Raw genomic sequence first — 6,354 nt, 5'->3', positions numbered from 1 at the left:
TGCCAATGTAACCAAAGTGTTGCGTTGGACAGAGGATTAACTCTAAACCAACAGGTTGTGTAACTGTGCCACACAGGGTGAAAATGGATGTTGACATTATTAGGCATAAGAGTGTTTCTAAAGGAAAGGTCAATAATTTGTGAAAGTGTAAAAGGGTCATTATGGGTCACATGAATGTAACTGTCACCACCATGATGCCAATTCCTTAGATTTTCATATAGATCTACATACAGAATTGTATATGAATATATGCAGTGTTTGCTCTGTTTAATATACTGTTTGCTCTATTAAATTGCACTTTATCAGAACAGTGGTAAATAAATATTATATATGGTCAGTTACTGTAAGTTCTTACAGTATTTTTAATCTTTCATTTTTATTGTTGAATTTTTAATCATGCACTGCAATGAAAAAACAATTTAACCAATTGATTAGCCTAAATATAACAGCCAGCCTACAAAAACAACCAAATAAATAGCACACAATATATATATATATATATATATATATATATATATATATATATATATATATATATATATATATATATATATATTTTTTTTTTTATTATATATTATATTATATTTTCATATTTCCCTGTAATTGCAATGTTGCCACACTATTGGCTGTCTCTCCTAGCTGTTTTGAGCATGATTGGTTATTCTCTGTTTATTCTGTCTGTCATCCAGGAATCTAGCCAATGACAACTATGCGCGCCTTTACGAGTCAAGTTTGAATAAACGTCAGTTGAGTGAGTCGGTGTTTGCTTTGCTGCTGCGCGGGATCTTCAATATTTGCCTATTCTGTGGGTTTTACATCGTTTAAAACATGGATTATTTTTCATCGGACTGCTAAATGTTTATTTTGAGCGAGTTGCTGGGTGTTGCTGGATGTAAATGAAGAACAAACAAGGAATATGGACAAAGAATTTTATCAACGGAAATATTGCAATCTACGGAAGGTAAAACTTTATTTTATACAAATTCTGCTACATCAAGATATAGGCTAGTGTATTAAATTGAGAATCTAAACGCGATTAGAGCAATATTGTTAGTGCATACGGTATTCCAATGTATTAATGTTATGTGCTGCTAGCATGTGTAACTTGTCTAACTTAGTTTATGATAAAATAAACTCAGCATGGGAGCTTACAACGAGTGAACTGAGAATATTGTATCTTTAGACAGAAAGGAACTGTCACAGTCTTATACTATAAGAATCTGCAAACTAGGCTTATGAATCTATTGATCGCGGGATGGCTAACCGATCAGTTAAATTAACGAGTCGTAATAATATGTTTTGGAGCTGGTAGTCAATTTAGCAAGCTTTACAAATGTCTCCGTAAGTAAGTAAAACAAATAACTAATATTGATGTGTATGTGTGTGTTTCCTTCATGATCCAGGCATTTGGGGAATAAATATTATCCAGCCACACGATGTTCAGATGCGGTGAGTATTGTCATAAAATACACGTGAAATAGAGGCAGAATATGTGAATCTGCTCAAATGCACTGGTTCAAACCCTCCAGACAAGCTTTATCTTCTTGAGTTTACAGGCCTAGCTGACCCAAAAATAAATGTCTTTCAAAATGAAAGTATTTTCAAACCTGTATAACTTACTTTTGTGAAACACAAGAATTTTGGGAATAAAACAACTGTATGCATTGTTGCCTATGACAAAAATAAAAGGCATTTTTCAAGATATCTTAATTATGGTTCTACATAAGAAACTCATACAATTTCAACATATGGGTGAGTAAGCTACATAATGAGATAACTCTTTTTTTTTTTTTTTTTTTTTTTGGATGAGCTGTTCTTTTAAAGGATTAGTTCACCTCAAAGTTGAAAATTCTGTCATCATTTACTCAACCTCAAGTTGTTTCAAACCTGTATGAATTTCTTTCTTCTGCTGAACACAAAGAAAGATATTTTGAAGAATGTCTGTAACTTGGGTCCCATTGACTTCCATAGAATTTTTTTTCCCTACTATGGAAGTCAATGGGACCCAAGTCTGTCTGGTTACCGACATTCTTCAAAATATCTTTCTTTGTGTTCAGCAGAAGAAAGAAATTCATACAGGTTTAAAACAACTTGAGGGTGAGTGAATGATGACACAATTTTCAACTTTGAGGTGAACTAATCCTTTAAGGACATTTGCTAAATTAACCATGTTTTTTATTATAGTGTAGAAACCATGTTTTTATGGTGGATAGTGAGTATAGGAGCAGGCTTCACTGCATATATTAATAAACTTTTAGAGTGCTGGCCTGGATAATTGTAATACGTAAAATAGGAAAGAGGCCGCACTATGCATAAACTTTTATTTGCAAAAATGCGTTTCGGCACGTGGAAACTGATGAAGGCACGCGCCGAAACCTGTTTTTGCAAATAAAAGTTTATGCATAGTGCGGCCTCTTTCCTATTTTACGTATTACAATCATTTATTACCATTTGGTTAGTGTCGCAAAACATTGTTAATTTTTAGTAAGGGTTCTCCAGATTTATATAACACTTATGGAACATTAAAAAATGGTCCAATGTTACGCGATCAATAATCCTATTAAAACTCTTTAAAAAAAAAAAATATATTTTTAGATCAAGCATTGGACTTACGGAGCAGAATAGGCACCAACAGAGAAACAAGTCCATCACTAGTAAGTATCCACTGCAGTATCTTCTGGTTACACTTTATTTCGATAGTCCACTTTCACTAACATGTCAACTAACTCTCATTAGTGTATTAGTAGGCTGTAGTAGACAGTCAATAGACTGGTAGGTTAAGTTTAGATGTTAGGATTCGGGTTAGGAGAATAAGTTGACTTGTAGTTGCCAAGTAACTTATAGTCAGTAGAATGTCTGTTAGGGGACCAACAAAACAGAGTGTTAGCAAATATTAAGCAGACAGTCTACTAATACTCTAATGACAGATAGTTGACATGTAGTTGCAAAGTTACTTATAGTTAGTAGAATGTCTAAAGTGGACTATAGAAATAAAGTGTTACCCAGTATTTAAATCCGCAGTCAATTTTAAAGGCACAATGCACTCCGAAATTAAAAAATGATCTCTTTTTTTCTTCTCTCGTGCCATTCTAGATATATATCTGACTTTCTTTCCACAAAGATTTTTTGAAAAATTATCCATTATTGTAAGCCAATATAATGCAAGTGCATACGCCAGAAACTTCATACAGCGTACTCACAGCTTGCTGTGTTGTTCACACAAGAAGTTTTCTGCACTTATCATGTGAGCTTTACAATGCTCTTGGACTTTTTCGACCTTCAGCATTTTGGTGTCTATTCACTTGCATTATTTGACACACAAACACAAGAGATGGATAATATTTCTAAAAGTCTAGTTTATTTTTTCTAAAATATGTGTTTTCATCTGAAGAAAGAAAATCATATACCTTTCGGTCGGCATAAGGTAGATAAAATGAAGGGGGAATCAGTTTGCTCTCCTTTACCTAGTATTATTTATAAACATTACATGTGATTTAATAAATGTACAATTAAAGGGGTGTTCGAAGCAAACATCTAAATCCCTTCACAAAGAGCCCTTCCACAAAAGGGTTAGCAAAGGGGGACATGCATCCGATGGTAAATTAACTGAAGTAATTTTATCTTATAGTAATTTTATATTATATTTATGGTAATGTGACCTAGGATGGCAAGTTCCTGTGTTTCATTTTAAAGTAGATATGGTGGAAGAGTTAAGTTTAACATAGAATAATTGAGTTGTTTGTTTGGGTTTGCTATATTACACACATTTTCATCATACCGAAGTTCCATAGGTAAAACTTTTATTAACAGATGCGTTAATGTAACTACCTGCAGGGTTAAAAGAAAAGACGTCAAGAACACACAAACTTAAGGAACTTTTACACATCAACAATGTACTAAAAACGGAAACGTTTTTTCTTTGTACAGATGACAATGTTATTAAAACGATTACCGTTTGGACAGATCCACTGTGTTAATCTACATGTTCCTTCTTTTGGTGATGCACATTTTTCTATCAGACATAAGTTTTAGATACCAGACAAAACGAATGAAATGTGACCAATGCTAATTAATTCCCCCCTTTTACCTCTCTCTTTTATCTTTCTGTGGCCAGGATCCGTCATTCATCAGAACAGCTACCAAGAGAAGTGAGTATTCGTCCTCTACCTCCTTTGTCTCAATGTTATTTCAACACTAATGGTCTCCAAAGTACTATATGTGTTTATATTAGGGGTGTAAGATTAAGAAAATGTCGATGCAAAAACGATTCACAGTATGTAAATGTAGTTACTTTTCCTATATAGGTATTAGGGATGTGCATCTCCATAACTGAGGCCGATACGATACGCATCTCGATGCATAGCCAACGATACAATACATTAATGATACATATAAGCAGCTGCCAGCTACCGATGCAATGCAATACGATTCACTTTTATTACGATCCGGTGCGATTCGATTTTGATTCAACGCATTGCAAAAATATGATGCTATGCAATTCAATATGGTATAGATAGTTCACTTTTATTTCTTTTGTTCAGACATAGGGCAAATCATAAAGTAGCAAAGTGCCATCTGACTTTTAACACATGGCTCTCTCACAATCAAAAGATTTGGTTTCCACAAAAAAAGCAGGTACTGTAGGCTAACTGACCAGAAAGCAGGTACTGTAGGCTAACTGACCAGAAAGCAGGTACTGTAGGCTAACTGACCAGAAAGCAGGTGCTGTTATTATGTGCTTCACGGGCCGTTTATCAGTTTGGACCAGTGCAGCGCGAGCCGATCTTGATCAATCGACACTGTTACTACACGGCGCTAAGAGATCCCCACTGAAGTAATAACATCGCTGCGAGATCTATTGAGAAGCATTCATATATCTCTGTTATTAACGGATCAAACAGCGCTGACATGGAAATATTGTGCCATGAATGAACAATCCAGTGTCCACAGATCAGCAACATTCACCATGGATTTACTGTAGTAAAACAAACTGTAACCATGGAAGTTTGGCAGGAATAGTAGGCTATAATGCTTTCAAGTTACATTACGTTGGTTTTATTTTGACATGAATAAAATTACTGCCCTCAAAGTTAATCTGAACTAAAATAAACCTTTGTTTATAACTACAATATTACATTACATTTTTTTTTCAAGTAGCTGTTTTACATGCTTCTAAGAGTCGATTATAGCTTCATCATTCCTCAAAGTAAAAAAAAAAAAATCATACTTTATGATGTTACGTTTAATAAAATTATTATTATTTTTTTTATATTAAATCAAGGAAATTTCTCTGGCATTTCTTTCTTTTTCCTGTATCGAAAACGTACCGAACCATGACACAAGTGTATCGTATTGAACCGAACCATGAATTTTGTGAACCGTTAACTTACACCCCTAATATGTGTGTGTGTGTGTGTGTGTGTGTATGGGGCTGTTTAAACCTGGCCACTTGATGCGTTTTCTCAGATCGGATAGCTATCTGTTTTATCACAACAATTCCATTTACACCTGGTCACATAAATGTGTTTTTGCAAAATGGATATAAATCAGATCTTCGATTCCCTCGCTATGCAAATTTAATGGCGTTCACGTCACCGAAAGCAACAGATATGAACTGCATTTTATTGATCATCCGTTAAAATTTCTAAATCAAAGACAGCAATAGGAGAGAGCGGCAACAGCCCTGGTAAGATCATTTCGTTTCTTTACTTTTAATGATGATAACTGTGTGTTAAGCATCGGGGACTTACTTTCACTTTAATTTGCGATAGTTTGCACGTTGGCTTGATGAATAACGTTAGATGGTCAGCGGCGATGCGGCAGTAGCGTCGACATAACTTGCTATAACATGACATAGGCTATAGCCTAAAACACGCTCTCACAACTTTATTTTAGAGCGTTTTTGGGAGGAGTAAAATTTACATGTGGTTTCAACAACCAGATGCATTTACACTTGTCCAGTTTCTTCTGGAATGCGGCCCAGACCACCTCCTGAAGTGGTGTGAGCAATCAGATTCAAATGCGTCACGAATGCGTTTCGGAGGCCATTTAATCCTGGTCTTTTCAAGATCATATAGCTATCCGATCACTAAAATCGCATGCAGTTGTAAATGGCACCTATATGTGTGTGTGTGTGTGTGTGTGTGTGTGTGTGTGTGTGTGTGGAATGCCTTATATCAGGCTTGATGTAATTTTACTTGATTTGTGATTTATTTCATTTAATTGATTCGAGTACAAAAATTTTCAACTATGTATCTCTGCTATAAGCTAAACCACAACAGTGGCATTTGTATTTATTTATTTAACATGTGGATTTTTTTGCTTTGATTGTAGCTGCTGTCATGAAATGGGACC

General features: G+C 34.8%; 1 long non-coding RNA gene across 1 annotated transcript in view; it reads left to right on the top strand.

Moving 5' to 3' along the window:
• Positions 1 to 592: 592 nt before the first annotated feature.
• LOC309497033 overlaps positions 593 to 6,354 on the top strand; it is a 6,044-nt gene continuing 282 nt past the window's right edge. Inside the window, exons 1-5 of the long non-coding RNA XR_014205316.1 lie at positions 593 to 961; positions 1,404 to 1,449; positions 2,596 to 2,654; positions 4,115 to 4,148; positions 6,334 to 6,354. The exon at positions 6,334 to 6,354 is cut by the window's right edge and continues 282 nt beyond it. This is a non-coding gene — a long non-coding RNA (uncharacterized lncRNA). The remainder of the gene's footprint in view (positions 962 to 1,403; positions 1,450 to 2,595; positions 2,655 to 4,114; positions 4,149 to 6,333) is intronic.

This window comes from Leuciscus leuciscus, assembly GCF_965113295.1.
Source record: "Leuciscus leuciscus genome assembly, chromosome: 1".
In the NCBI taxonomy this organism is placed as follows: Eukaryota; Metazoa; Chordata; class Actinopteri; order Cypriniformes; family Leuciscidae; genus Leuciscus; species Leuciscus leuciscus.
Note: the sequence above shows the minus strand (reverse complement) of the source record. Positions and strands in the feature narration are given on the sequence as shown.